Source organism: Malurus melanocephalus, unplaced genomic scaffold (genome assembly GCF_030028575.1).
Source record: "Malurus melanocephalus ecotype Western Australia unplaced genomic scaffold, MMel_1.1 scaffold_273, whole genome shotgun sequence".
NCBI classification, from domain to species: domain Eukaryota; kingdom Metazoa; phylum Chordata; class Aves; order Passeriformes; family Maluridae; genus Malurus; species Malurus melanocephalus.
Window position 1 is genome coordinate 683,965 of NW_026623505.1, and position 16,250 is coordinate 700,214.

Below are 16,250 nucleotides of genomic sequence, written 5' to 3' on the forward strand. Positions count from 1 at the left end.
CTTCATGAGGGGCTATATAAAAATATCAATKAGAACATCTGTCTTTTCTATAGACCAATGTAAAGAAATGAAATAAATTAGAATTAAGCATTTATAACATATTACACTGTCACTGGAATAAACTCAAGTATAAAAAAAAAATTAAAAAATAAGAACTTCCTGAAAGTTGCTAACATTTCTGCTAGTGTAACTATTTAATTTAAAAATGTATTTTCCTTTTTTTTCCTAATTGAGATAATAACAGCAGTAGAATCCCTAATCTCAGAGAGAGTTACATTACTTTAACATGTAATGTGATTTATTGCCCTCCTTCCTGTTATTCACAGCTGCTGGGTTTTATGCTTTTGCTGTAGTGGAACAGCTTCTTCCCACCAAACCAACTGACCTGTGTGTGTTTTCTTGCCTGAGGATGCTCACAGAGCTCCSTTCTACCTCAGCTTGCAGAAGAAGCATGGTGTTACTTTTAAATAATAACATTTCTTAATTCTCTTATCTGTATATTATACATTAGTAAGAGGCTCCAGTCGCGCTCGGTACCCTCTTTAGGATGCAGTTTGGGGTTCTGGTTTTAGGTTAATTTGTTTGTTTTCTCAGAAATCTGCTTCCACTTGAGCTCCAGCTGCACAGCARCCCCACAGACTCTCACTGCCCATCATTGTGTCCTATTTATTCTCWTCACTTCACTGCTTTCCTTACGCTCTGTAGTTTGTGACTCAGTTCAGGTTTTGAAAATGAGGAGGAACTGAGTCTCTGTGTATACCTGGGAATAATCTTCAGCGTTGTGATATGAAAATTCTGGGCTTTGCTACTGCTGCTGATACCCATTATGAAAATAATACAGGCAACCTCTTCACTCCCCACCAAATATTTACTCTGATGCAAAGTTGCTAAGTTTCTAAATCCCTTTGTACACAGGAGGGTCCTGGTAGAGCAGCATTAGCATAAACCTTACAAGATCATAAAATTATTGAATAATATTTTATAACAACATTAAAGTATCTGCCATGTCTAGATATTATTATCTTCATAAAATGCATGTTCTCTGGAACTGTTTTACAGTTAAATAAGTTTGTGCTGGTATTAAGGACTTAACAGAAAAAACTGCCCTAAATAATATCTGCAGGATCCAAAATGCAATAAACCTTTAGTTACGAGACACGGAATGCAAAAAATTAAGATATAAAAATATTTTTTGGTAACTTGTTCTGACATTTTGATCAGATCAAATCTAATACCCTGGCGTTCTCATGTACTGTCCCCTATTTAATAAAAATTAGGATATAAAACTTATAATGGATTAGTGCTTCTTATACATAAGTAGATTTTGTCCAAATCTACTTAAAATACATTCACTTCACATCAAGACTCCTGGGATATTCTTTGTGTGTGTGTTTACTTCTGAGCTGCCCTGCAATCATCTAGCCCATGTAACTCAATAAGAACGACTCGATTGCCCAAAATCCTGYGGTTTTTTTCCTGTGTCATTTGAGAAAATAATACTAGAAAGTAGTTGCATTTTATTTTTATTATTATGGTCTATAAAACTTTATCCTTCCTCAGTACCATCACTTTTAGCTCACTATTTCTACCTGTGTTTCTTCCTCTGTGCTTTACAGAGAGTGGAAAAAGCATTTACTRAATACTGGGAAAAAGCACAGCTTCTTCAAATGTATACATGTAAAATTACTAGGTTAAACTCTACTCGTACAAATACTCTTCTACTTTCTCCCTTTTTTCTCAATTTCTCACTGAGCTGCAGCTTTTACCCACGAGYCAAATCAAGGGTTCCTGCATAGCTGTACTTCAGTCTGATCCACAACCAGAGCAGCAACTCAGACTGTGATTGTGAGCAGGAGCAGATTTTTCATATTGCTAACTAGGAACAGACAAACAACTCYTCTGTCACACAAAGAGATATTGTGCTTGGAAAACAGATCAGTAAAACTCAAATGACAGAATTGTCTTGCAGTTTATATATCACAAACTTTAAATATTGCATTTTGTTGAACCTATGTGGTACCAGTCTCTCAYAAATTCAGAAAATAAGCAAGGAAAGGTTGTGTGAGTAAAGAGATATCTACCCTATATTGGGCAGGATCAAATGTTTATTTTTAATGAAAACATTGCCGAAACTGGCATGTAGCTCCAACCATTCCAATTCTCATTATTCACCATAAATTTCCACACAGTTTGCACTTAAGGCAGCCAAAGAAGTCTRCAGAGCTTTGTTTTCCTGCGAATAAAAATGTAAGACTAAACACTAAAATCCCCTCAGCCTTTGAGATAATAGAAWACCCTCCTCTAAAAGACACTTTTTACAAACAAATATTGTTCTACTGCTTAGTCCTTGAAGTTGTCTTTGACCATTTGAAAAGCCAGAAAATGCACCAAAAATGAGSTAAATCTCACGAGGCAACAGCAGCCCTGCCAGTTCCAGGTGATGCCTTGATCCTTCCTTTGCACTGTGGTGTGAGGCTCTTTCTGAACACCCTTACACTGCAGTGCCAGCCTTTGTGAAAATATATGATTTGTTTGGTTTTATGATGCTTATTCAACATGATTTGTTTAATAAAATCTTTGATCTGTATCACTAGCTGAGTATCGGGAGTCTTGGAGTATTTTTCTAAATAAAAGGAATCTATTCCCAGTGTTTAGAAAGTACAAATACAGAATTCCTCACTTGTTTTTCTGTAGGTGACGGATGATAAGAAACAGCTCTGCTGCCATCCCAGTGCCACTGCTAGACACTGTGCAATTCTAGACTAACTGAATCCCACATGATGGGGTATTTCAATACCTCCCTTACTTCTGTTTGTRAAAAATATTGGAGAATTTACAGGAGGCCCATCACTTGTTCTGCATGACCTGTTCTTAGGCTTTACAATTTGTCACAATGACAAAAAGTGTTTGTGTCTTTAAATTCATCCTCTTCTATGCTCCAAATGGAAAATAAAAAAAAAAGGTCACCGTGTTCTGTGCTTACCAGACTGCCAGGTTACACCTGAGAAGTTTGGATTCTGTTTTCAGGTGTCTAATTTAAGTACAGTGGGACTCCCTGGAAGTCTGAGCAGCTTTKGCTGCCAAAAGCTGCAGCAGGATGTGCCCATTGCCAGGCTGAATGTCAGCAGAGCTCCTCTGGTCACTGCCAGCAGAAGGACATGGAAAAGCTCTCAGGATTCCAAGGAAGACCTGCACAATGCCACAGTTTAACCCCAGCCACAGCCAAGGCCCACCCAGCCCCTCCTTCATCCTTTTGCAGGGGAACAGGGGGGCAAATGGACGTGTAAAAGGGAAAAAACTCAGAGGGTGAAGGGGAGAAAATGCCCTGACACTGTGCAAGCACTGCTCAGCAAGATCTAAAACAACCCTGTGCCAGCAACACTTGTCAGCACAAATCCAAAACACAGTTAAAATTAACTCCATCCCAGCCAAAACAAAGACAATAATCCACAGTTTCGGATCTATAGGGGACAGTGGTGCCCAAACGCAGTTTCAGCCGGCAAAGTCCTTTGCCAGAAGAGGCAAAGAAGAGGATCCTACACCTCCTTAGCTGCTTTCTGAGGGTGCAYAACAAAACCACTGTGAAGATGAGCAGATAATACTTGGATATGCCAGATTAATTTTATGGGCTTGGAAAATAGCYCACTATTTAACAATATGCAAAGTAGCTGCCATTCTCAGATACCAGCAATGCCCTCAGTGAGAAAATCTGAAGCTTCTTGCTTACAGAAACAGCCACTTGCAGGTTTTTTTTTCAGAAGGATATGCAAATTCCCATTTAGATCAATCAGTCAGATAAGTTATCTGATATTGGTTTTCTTCAGCCAAGCTGATTGGGGCAGCTGAACGAGAGGCTGTGGCTGCCTGGGAGGAACCTGGTTGCCAACGAGGCTATCAATGGCAAACACATTATAAAACACACTCAAACAAATCAATGTATGTTTTACCCTYCTGGCCTTCCTGCTGTCTGTAAGAAGAGTAACTTCTTAATCTATATGGGGACTGATGAGGAAGGAAATTCTGGAATCTTTGATACTGATCTTGTAATAGCTTTACACCTCTATTAACAACACCAAAACAACTTAAGAGGTTACACACATTGAAATTTGTGAGAACATCTGTACTCTACCATTTATAATCCATGTGCAAGTCAGAGTGATCTAGATAAGCACAATAAACTTCAAATTAGAAAGAAACTATTACAACATTTGCTGACCTTCACAGTCATAAATCCTGCTCGGTCGGGACCATGCCTATTTCACAATATATCTGTCACATGAAAACTCTACTGTGCAGCTAGAGGCCATTTATATCCCAGACCATTACTTCTGTAAAGGATTTTTAGAATTTTATTCTGGACAAATATAAGATTATTTATATATTTTAAATAAAATACAGTTCCTCCTMTTTGTAAGAGTAAGGATATCTCTATGTGCATATATAATTAACTCCCAAACAGAACAGCTCTCACTGCCAGATAACCAGATGCTCCTTTTCCTTCTCAGCTGCCATAGAGAGTAATGCAATTTATTTTTGACATGGCAAGCTTTATTTTTCTTTTAATTTTCTATGAAGAAACAAAAGCTTCACTCTTTTCTAGCACCTTACACAAACTCAACTTAAAGGATTATGTTTATATCATTCCTCATTTAGATTATAAACCCATCATCATTTATCCTCTGATAGAACAGATGGAATGGAGTTGGGCTGCCTCATGCAGTGTCCACAGACATCACAAATTGGAAAGTAACCTTATTGTAAATCTCACTTTTAAGACTCATCTGTGTTATAAGTAGGTTAAATTTGAACACTTCACAATCAAATTAAAAAAATGAAAAACCATTCTCACTTAAAAAGAAAAATAAAATGGAATCATCTAATTGGAAATGTGCAAACATTCCTGCACATAACTCATACTAGCATACAAGAAAACTACTTAAAAACTTATTTTAACTGTCTTTCTTTACAAGTCCTTCACTAAATCTGTGGGCCAGTGCTACAGTCAGCACATTTTGATTTGATTGCAGAGCCAAGTTCTCATTTTCTCAGTAATGGAACTGAACTTTGTCACTATAAAAATATCACTCTGGAGCTTACAGTTTGTCTGCTTAATGGAATATTCTTTGTAGTAAGTTTGTGTCCAAGATGATTATKAAGAGGAAATGTTTCATAAAAATTYTGAAGCCTTCCTGCCCACCATGTTCCACCATGAATTAAAAAAATCTCCTGTTTCCTCATATGCTTTAGAATATTTCATTYTATACTTTTTTWACCTCATCTACCCATACATGGTCCAATTATCTCTGAAGCATGTACAGACAAGCTGTGGGACTTGCTGCAAGTGGAAGTTATTTCATGATGTGCACAGGAGAACGCAGAGAAATGCCCCTCACAGATGATGCTGCCCAAACCAGGCCAGTGCAGTTCTTGATGATTCATTTTCTCATCTATACAAAGCTTACATTTTCAAATGCACTGTCCACGTTGTATCTCAGCATTTGATTATTTATTTTATTGACACTCCAAACTCCTCCTTATTTGCAAGCAGAGTTCACCGTGTTCTCCGTCAAGAACTACCAGATTAAAAAAATCCGTCTACCACCAAGTGACAGAAAGCATATAAATAAAAAAAATACAGTCAATCTCTTAATTGAGAATACATRCTGGCATCCACATACTATTTATTAATTTATAAAGTCAAATTAATTCAGTTTTAGGCTGCCCTTTACGTCAAATGTCTTACTTCACCACATGCAACAAGCAACCACAAAGGTTAYAGACCAGAAAACAAAACAAAAAGTTGACAGGACATGGTTTTAGYCTTTCTCAAATCAAACAGCTATGAGATTTTTGTAACAGTGCAAATGGAAATTGCCAAGTGAATCATAGTACACAGTATTCCTTGAAAAAAAAAAAAAGAAGAAAAGAAAACCATAAAACATTATAAAGAGAACATTGACAACTGTGGGCCTGCAGAAGCTTTATAAAATGCCTTTTACAGTGATGAAATAAATATGCTAGTTCATCAGTTATGCTCTGCTATTCATCATCATAAGTACAATCTTAGCATGCTCCTGGACTGGTGTCAAAAGCAAGATTGATTACTGAGGCACTGCATCCAAAGGCAGYTTGGTCACTCCTCACACACAAATGGCCACTTGGGCTCCATCAGACAAACTCTGAAAGCATTCAGAATGCACAGTGTGTTTCTCATGCCCGCCCAAATTATGGTTTTGTGAGAGGTTTTCTGTTATTTTTGTCATGAAATAAACAAAGCAAAAACAATTGTAAAAACACACAGGCAACAATTTTTAGCAACCAAGACGGGAATGAAAGGCAATTAAGGACGAATTATACAAAAAGGTTATAAACACATCCTAAGAATTACACCAAAGGAAAACTAATTCTGTGGATGTACTGGAAACCAGGAACAGAAGTCTGTATGGTAAGAAGGAATTTGGGCACCTAATTTCTTTTAATCCCCTGATTCAAATACTCAGTWTTGGCAGGCAGGAATGAACACCTGAAGGTGTGAACACTGGGAGCAGTGAATTCCCATTTTTCAGTCACTGCACCACAAAACAGCTGAGGTATTTGCAAACAGGCACTGAAAGCAAATAAAGATTGTAACTTGTGGACACCTTCAAAAGAGAAAATCCAGCTGGTCTTCAGAAATCAAATTCATTTAAAAAAACCCTATCCTCAAATGCACTTTCCTGCATAAGCTACCAAAGGTTTCAATGCATTGTTGGCTCTTTGAAGAGCCTCCAGTGATAAAAACACACAGCTGTAAAGCTGGGCCACCAGTCCTCCATCTGAAAAWCTGAATTTCTTTGGGAGCAAGCACAAACAAAGGAGTTGAAAGGTTTAGTTGCAAATTTGTTCAGTAGAGGGGAATTGTCACAGAATATCAGAATGCTTCCTTGAAAAACAAACTGCAGGCTCCTGCTCAGAGGACTGTGTATTCAGAAAGCCTTAAGTCAATTTTCTCAAAGTTGTGTAACAAATGGTACAAAAAGGTCATAAACTACRAACATAGTGAGACTATTAATATCCTGAATTAAATACTTAGTTGAAAAGGTCAAGGTTAGAGTGAAAGGAGAGGAACAAATGTATAATGAAGTTTTGCCTCATAGGAAAGGAGTTATGGCTTAGAAATAGGAGCTATKCCTCCTCTCTTCTCCATTCTTAGGATTCTCCAGGATTAACCAGGACATCCAAAGTATGTATTTTTCAAAGAGACAGTGAGAAATGAAATCAATACTGATTCAAGGCTACCTCAGTACATCTCAAAAGTGCACCCTGAGCTGTCTCTGATTTAACTTTGGAACACACTCTACAGTATTTCTAAAGGAAAAAATACAGATCATGGATATTTGTTAGAAGAATGTGCTGAAGTACTCTAGGAAGGAAAGAATTCTGGATAATTATGGAAGTCCTTTATTCATAAGTTCAAAGAAAAAACATACTAATAACTACTTTGTTATATCTTATTCTGCAATGTGCACTGAACTATAGGCCAGAATAGGCCTTCAAATTTGCCAATTTAAATGAATTTTCACAGGGATAATTTTTTTCTTTATGAAAAACTACAATTTTCAAATATATCTTGATGAAAATACTATTACTTAAGACAATGAATTACAAATGACAATGAATCTCAGACCAGCAGATGCTGGTAAGTGATCTCAGATTGCCACTTAAACGCTCATCAGAGGGTGACTGCTTCCAGGMATTATTTTTTTCAACAAAAACCACCTATTTATAGGCACTGAGCTATATTAGCCAGCTTAGGAGGCAGAAACAAGCAGGGGGTAAACACAACAGCAGCAACAGCAGGGAAAACAAAATCAATATTGGAAAAAGTATCAGTCACTGCTGGAGCAACAGTCGAATACCTTTTCCTGACAGAGCCATTCCAATGAGTCAAGAACCTGGTCTCATGCTTTCAATTTGAAAAGTTTAATAAAACTACCAGGATCTGTGGTCCTTAGTCTATGCATGATCTTACTTTTGTGTACATTCTTTTAGTTCCTGTCTCTGAGGCATTACAAGCAAAATGTTTTGCCTTCAGGATGCAAAAARAAAAWWAWWAWWAAAAAAATATTCTACCTATAGATGACTCTACAAAGCAGCGTTGCAGTGCTACTCTGACCCTTTCTCATTTCCATTCTGCAGCTCTTTCCCTCAGCACTTTGCTATAAACTTGGGACATACTCAGCATATCAATTTCTGGGCTCAAAACCTACTGAAGTGCATTCCAATACAGGCTGCATTAGGGGTTTCTGTAACTGTTAAGACAAAATAATGGGGTTGTTTCTGGTGGCCTAAAATGAAACCTGAAGAACTGGCAAGGATCCTTTTTGAAAAAGCCAAACTGTGTAATGCATTTTGCACATTCACAAAGGTCTTTGAACCATTACTTTTTCTTCCAGATACCATACCTGGTTTTGAGCTGGCACAAGATGAGAGCTAAAAGTTCTGCCTTCTCATACTTGTAGAGTTCCAGAAAGGAGCCATGAACATGAACATGCTTTTTAACAGCAAATTCATTCTGCTATTTGAAATAAAATAAAATAAAATAAAGGCCTTTGGTTGGCAGAGAATTTTTAACTCAAATAAGTAAATCCCTTTACGACAAAACAAGGAAATTAATATGGGAAATACATCAGTGAAACCAACAGGAGTAACAGGGATAATGTGATTGTGTAAGGAAGTTCAAATGAGCATGTGCACTGAAGGATTTCTATACGACAGTTGCTTTTTTGTGTACACCATTTAACAGTTATTTTCTTCCTGAGTTCAAAGGAATAATTATGCCACTTAGAGGTAATGGTAAATCCTCAAATTTGACAGATCCTTGTCAAACCAAATCTTATAGTGAATTTTTTATATATTGCATTATTAAAGATTTCCTGCATTATTCTCTCCTATCTTGCCTCCTGCGAGCCTGAAATAATCTTTCATGTGGCCTCACATTCCAAATCTACCTGAAGCTCCTGCCAGGGCTCTGCCCAGCTGAGGGTTTTTGATCCCAGCCTGCTCAGATCCAGCTGGGGAGGAGCAGGAGCTGGACTGGGAACGGTCACAGAGCCAGAGCTTTCAGCAGGGCACTGCTCCTCATTCCTGCTGCTGCCAGGACAATCCCAGTGCTCCAGGGCATGGACAGGAGATGGACAATGCTGGAAAAGGCAGGTCCATTCCCCATGGAAAACCATCCTCCTTGCTCTGACAGGCTGCCCCTCTCCATAACCACTTTGCTTTTTTTACATCCTACACAGGGAGCTGAGCTAAAGGTGCACATTCCAAGGGGTCAGAATTCAGTTTGCAAAGGACTGGGCATTAAACCTGCACAATTAAAGCTGGAAAGGCCATGTGATTACAACTTGTGTGTTCACTGGGATCTTTAACAGTCATCATTCCCAATAAATGAGACAACCCAAAGTGACTCTCCAGCTTCATGACTGAATGACTTAATTTTACTGTTTCGGGAAATTTTTTGGTAGATATAGGCCATCATTCTATGATTATGAGACCACACTTTTCCTAAATTCATAGCAACTTTTGAAAGGAAGATTTTCTGTGAAAGGAGTTAAATAGACTGGATGCTTTTTTTTCCCAATTATTTTCCRTAAATTTCTGCTGCTAAAACATTAAATAATATTTGGTATTAATGAATTCTGTCTGTAGGTGGCCAATTGCATTTGGTACCACATTCAAAAATTCACAAGCAAACATGTCTCTCCTTTAACCATTCACCATCTTTTCCTCCACAATCAACATGTAAGTGATAGCAACTTTATAATGCAACAATCTAGAGCATGAATTGTTTCTCAGGCTGCTGCAGTTACTGCTGCAGTTACAGGCTGTTACAGCTTTTTCCTTCTGCCAAATATTAAACACAGACTTAGTCTTTCCACCCCTTCACTCCCCAAGAAGAGTAGAAATCTCATATTCTGATAACTCCTCTGGAAGACTGAATGCAGGATTTTGGAAGGCTCTTCAACTCTGAGCAGTAACACTGAAGCAGAACAGCTGAAGAGCTCACAGTGTAGCTGTCTCTTGGCAGTAATCATTTATTCCAGCTGAATGCTAGCAGCAATCATTTACCCTCACTGAATGCTAACAATCCTTTCCTGAGTCACAGCACTGTTATCCTGCTACCTACTGCCTGCAGCAAAGTCAATACAGTGTTTCTAAAAATAATAATAATAGCGATAAACCTCTCTTTTTAAAAAAAAAATTACATGCTGTGAGCTGGTTTAAAGTTGGACATGTTGAGAGGTCAGGGAATTTAGGATGGGAAGGGCCATGTACTCCCACTCACATGGCTCTGAGCCTAARCCAATAACCCTGAGTGCAGCTCTGTCCCTGGCAAGCCCAGGGCTTGACTGAATCCATGGACAAAGTTGGCTTCTGACCTGTGCCAGAGCCTTTTGCAACCTCCTCAGGCTTTCCAGGAAGATCTTCCCTCAAGGAGAAGGCTGCTCAAAGCTGCATGGAGCTCCAGTTGGTTGAAATGGAGATTCTGGAAGTTCTCATGGGCAGGGCTTGGAGCAGCCTGGTGCAGTGGAAGGGGTYCCAGCCCATGSCAGGGTGTGGAACCAGGTGATYCTTAAGGTCCCTTGCAACCCAAAACATTCTGATCTCAAAGCTTCAATATATGCCAACTATATAAACTCATCACGTTTGATTATTTTTTTCATTTCTTTTACCTTTTCTTCTTCCCCCTCCCCCCCCCCAAAAAAAAATCATTAGATAGAAACTTTATGTGAATTTTCAGCTTTTAAGCAGTAAGCTGATAGGATAAACACAGGAACTAACCATCTCAGARAGTATTATCAGTTTAAATTATGTACTTCATTACCCACTTTCAGTCCCAGGTACCTCTGAAAATTCATGAAATGAATACATTAACAAAATATCTATTAGTCATCATCACTGCCCAGGAAAATTTTAACTGGAGCTGCAACTGTAAAAACAGTTAAAAAAAAAAACAGTGAAAAGCAAAGGAATACTTTCTCACAAGAAAAGAATTGTATATAAATGGTGAAGCAGCAGCTTGCCCCATTTCCAGGTTGAGCCATGCTCTAGACCACATATAAGACACATAAGACCCCCTAAACATTCTGGTGCATTATGAGTGAGTCTTAACTCACTGAATTATTCATGAGGTGCAAAAGGAGTTTTCTGTCAGAAAACAAGTCATTGTGTTCTGCTCTGCCCCTGCCCAAGGCTCAAGCAAAATGCAGCTTGTATTTGCCATACCAATTAATCTCTTTCTGCTATTGCCAGCTAAAAAAACTCATTCACATTCTGCAAGAGCTGAAAGAGAAATACGTTTGTTCTTATGGCTTTCAAAAATACAGTATGTTCTCCTGTGCCTAGCTCATTGCTCTGCTAACCATCCATGAACAGTGATATTTGTCAGCATTCCAGGCACTCAGCCATGCCCAGTGCAGGGCTGTTTGGAAAAGATTGGGAATAACATCAAGCAAATAAATGCAGCACTTCATAGAACATTAATGATTGTCATAATCAATAGAAAACATCATCACACAGAACAAAACAACGAGCTTAAAATGCCCACAGAGAGAGATTCGACATCAGCTTCCTTTGCAAACTAAATATGCTTTGAAGATGTATTTTGCAATGGTTGATAAACCAAGAGGTTTGACAGGGGGCCAGGTTAAGGCAGACTTTTTTCAGGTAGGGAAGAGCCTGTTTCATGGATGAATGCTATCTTGAAGGGGTTTTCCCTATAAATTTGAGTTAATGGTCAATAACAGGAATAAGATGCTCATAGCCATGGATTAAGGTAAMAAGACTCAAGGGAGTACTCTGATTCTGTAAGAAATTCATTTTCCCCTCCTTTTTGCTAAAGTTAGTTAAAGAGTTTGTTAAGCTGTAGCTTGTTTAGCAKAATCAGTTTCCTGTGAAAGGAAACAAAGGAAAAAAAGAAACGATACCAGGTTACTGCAAACACCACCAATGTTACAATCAGCAAGCACAATTTTAATTGTAATGGGGGAAAATACCCRAACCCAAAAAGCTACAYAGCTSCCACTTTTATTTCATGACAAGTTTSTCACTGCTCCTCACTCCCCAATGGTTTGTAGACATATTTTGTCATAACCCATTACAAAATATTCAGTGCCCTTCACTGGTTGCAGTATCTGTGTGAGAAGAGAGGTTGGAGTTTCCCTGTAAAGAGTGTGAGGTTTGGACAGGGAGATTTTGTTCACCACCTCCTGTTTTCAGATGGCAGAAAGGGTTTCTACACAACTTCCTTTTAAAGCAACAAAAAGAAAAGCACTTTTGTTCTTCAATTCAAGTAGCATGTTTAATTCTTCTATTTTCTTTTCTTCAAGCAGAACTTGTGCAAAGCTGAAAAACAGACAACTGGGAAAAAACTAAAGATTTCAGTCCAAATACAGAGAGAGCCACTGGAAGCTCCCAGGAGCAGGTGGTGGTTTTCCTCTAAGAGGTTTATCATCAGAAATTCCACAGCCCATGGTTGTGTAATACCTTTATGAAATCAGGCACCCTCTTCCATACYCTTTATTATAAATTTTTTAAACTTGTGAGTCATTTCCTCATCAATATTCATTTGTCAAGCACAAATTTGCTTCATTATATCTGGTAACTAAGGATCTAAATAGTAAACGGGCGACAAAGATGGTGAGTTGATAAACTAGGTCCTGTCCTCCTCATTTGCATATCACCAGGCTGACAGGCTGCATTTCATACACACTTCTTATTTTAGGTCCTTATGTTTATTTATCACGAGGCTAATTCAGCAGGCATTCAAATTAATAAGCATAATTTTGTCAAGGTCAGTAGGTTTCAGACTGCAGCCTAAATGCTCAACTTCTTGTCACTGTTTTCCCTGTTAAAATCAGAGCTTGAGTAGAAGCTCAGTATTTCAGACACTTGAGTCACAACCAATTTCATTCCCCTCTGGGGTGGATCCTCCACTTTTCCATTGGCTACCACTGACTCATTCTGTACTTTTGTCATCCTTGCTTTTTACCTCCTTAAAAACATTATCTTAATGTATTATTAATGTATTGTTTAGGTGGTGCTTTTTAACTCCAAAAATACCCCTGTGAAGCTACAAATCCCACTTTTATGTGGACCTTTTTTCTTTTGCTTTAATTTATTGTGCTTGCCTTTATGCTTTAAATTTAAGTCACTGAGTACTCTGAGCTACTTCCTACAGCTCATTTCACCCAGAACACCTAACTCACCAACTCCTCTGGTCACTAACACAATAAAGGTTTTGGCTAACAGACAAAATTTTGTCCACTTTTAAATGTTGCACTGGAAAAGGAGGGGAAATTCCAAGTTGGCAACAGCTTTTYCTATAAAATTAACCTATTTTCCCACTTTAACACAAACAGTTGGTTGAATACACCTCAGAAGAAAACAAGAAGTAACCTCCTTGAGGGAATGGTACCAGCAGGCAGGAGRGCCCACATTCTCTGTGCAAAGCAGAACAAACTGATAAGGAATTTTTAACCATCATTCCCCCAAGAAATCCCAGCCCAGTCACAAAAAAATATCCTTTTATCTGCTTCCAAGTAACAATAGTTTCTGTAGTTTTCACAAAAAAAACATTCTTAGAAACTCTTTGGAGAAAGTTAAAATCTACATTTTATAAAATTCATCCTCCATTTTATATAGACACAGCTTCTCTTCACCATTCCAATTATTTTTCTGCTTCTAYCCACAGGTCCCCCTGGAACTAATAAATGTTACCTACAAAAGCTGAATCTTAAACTGATTCCAACTATTCTGAGTGAGAAACACAACATTCCAAATTTTAATAGATTGTTTGTCAGCTCCAATTTACATCCACAAGACATTACAAGGTGTGATGGAAATCTCCTGTCTTTGCAAAGTCCCAGTATGTTCTGTCACAGGCCTCTGGCACTAATTTGCTTTTTTTTCCCCCACATTTTAGTCCATGATATGTCCTTTGGATCAAAACTTTTTAGAGATATGTTGAATAGATTTTTTTATTTCTAGATATCTCCCCACATGTTCACCTTCTGGTTTATTTCAAAGAAATCAGCTGAGCTTTTGTCTGATGTTTCCTGAGACATAGAGAGATGTCAGTGATGTCCCAGAGCTGATGTTGAGCCTCCCTCCTCATGACTGACTGCCTCTGTGGTATCTGCTGCTGTTCAAAACTGAGAACTTGCATTTTTGTCCATTTATTRCTTGTTCCCTTTGGTCTGGGGACACACACATCACTCCAGTGGAAACAGAGACAGAGGGGCAGCTGCCTGAATAATTCAGGCAGGAGGAAGGTAAATGTGGAACCCATGGCAGTACAAAACCACTGCTGAACCACGGGAAAAGGGCAGCTATCCCGAGGCACAGGRCAAAYGAGCATGCAACTTGCAAATGCAAGRAAATATACAGTTAAAAATAAAGTTACAGTGGCCCGAGCTACTTATTACTGCTTCCTGAAGTAGGTGAAGCTGGAAGGCAAATGCTAATGGTGCCACAATGCGTCACTGCCATCAAACACCATTAAYTGCTCTGCCCTGACAGTGTGTGAGCCCTGGCATGAAAAACCCTGGGTTTTCTATCAGTTGTATCTTCTGAGGARCTTCTTTTCAAAGCTGAATTCTCCCAATGCTGCAGTGGGAGCACACTCTTGGATCACACATCAAAAAATCCACAAATATTGAAAATCATCCCAGTCACAGCTGCGTGATCACTGATCATATCAAGGTTTATCAGGCAGCATTTCTCATGCTCCATTGTTTTCCCTAACGCAGGCATTCACAAAAAAAATCATTCAGCTGGAATTGAATCCATGGTTGCAGGTTGTTTCATAATGTCCTGATACAGATCATTTGGATATACACAATGGAAAGGATTGCTTGCTTCAGCAGCAAGAGTTAAAAAGGATCCCAGAATGTGAGCAGTGACAAAGGCCCTGAAGACTCTCAGCGTTGCCCTCACTCCAAGKAATTTACTCCATCAACCACTGCTAAATTTATCACCTTTTAATGCACAAATTCCTTGCCTCTAAAATAGCTGATAAGCCTCACTTTTGATCAGGGTAATACCTAAAGTTAAATTTTGGATCTTACCTGTGCACATCTTACAAGTTATTTTTTAGGTCATATGGTTGGGTTTTCCCAGAATTATTTTTATGCAAATTGGGATAGGCATCACCTTGAATCTCATTATAAAAACACAGAATTATTTTTTTAAGCAATCATTAAAATTTTATAGCTTTATAAGTAATTAATTGCAATTACAGCTTAGGATCAAAGACTTCCCAAGCAGAAGTCATAAAAGTCACAGAGCATACTAATTTTCCTCAGATCATATTGCCACGTAGAGTATGCAAGCTTGATGACAGCTGCCATCACTCCAATCCTGCCTACACAGATATGAAAAGGAAGTGCTAGAAATTAAGTTTTCTAACTTAAAGTTACTCCACCCTCCAGATATTCATATTTATCTCTGAAATCTGTCATTYTTCTGAAAGGTCTTACAATTGATTCTGCTCCTGCCATCTCTATCACAACCAGAYATTCTAGAGAAAGAATTTTTAATAGCTATCAAGGGATCATTTTYATTGCTCCTTTTACAGTCATAGTATATTTTCATTTATAGCTGACCAGTTATATTGAAAAAAGACTACAGAAAAGTAGTGCTAGGTCACCTCTTTCTGTTCAGTGTCAGCGAAATTCAGTAAGTCCAATTCATCACAGTATAACCAAAGAGCTTCTAATGACTCAGATTTCCTGCTCACAACCTGTTCCACCAAAAATATATCTTTTTTAGCTTTTCTTATAAAAAAAATTCCAAAAAAAAGTGGGCTACTTTCCTCAGCAACTAAAACACTGGCTAAAATATGCCAAAGTCTCAAACTTGTTATTTTCAGGTCATAAGCAAACTCCAAAAATAAAATTTATACGTTTGTAAACAAGACCAGAAATTAAATGTGACTCTACAAACATCGAGACCATTGCTAAAGTGGCTCAATTCTTTTAGATTGGTCAACAGCAGATCCATTAAACACTAAACATTTTTCTCTAAAGGAGTTAAACTTCATTCTACAGAAATCATTGAAGTACCATTTAAACTGTAAAAGGCTTTTAGGAGAATTGCCCTGTATTGCATTTGGTATTTAAAATTATTYCACTTTTACATYCCAGTGGTTTGTAGTTTTCATTGATGTAGTCGAAGAAAGGCCACAAAGCTAGGTATGAGTAAGCTTT

The 16,250-nt window shown here is 38.1% G+C and overlaps 1 long non-coding RNA gene across 3 annotated transcripts in view; it reads right to left on the bottom strand.

The window, feature by feature from the left end:
* LOC130579422 (uncharacterized) overlaps positions 1–16,250 on the bottom strand; it is a 219,209-nt gene that overhangs the window by 178,695 nt on the left and 24,264 nt on the right. Inside the window, exon 1 of one of the 3 annotated variants that reach the window (XR_008965992.1) lies at positions 13,140–13,151. The exons of the other annotated variants lie outside the window; for them this stretch is intronic. This is a non-coding gene — a long non-coding RNA (uncharacterized LOC130579422). Of the gene's footprint in view, positions 1–13,139; positions 13,152–16,250 lie in introns of those variants that run through there. 3 annotated transcript variants of the gene reach the window in all.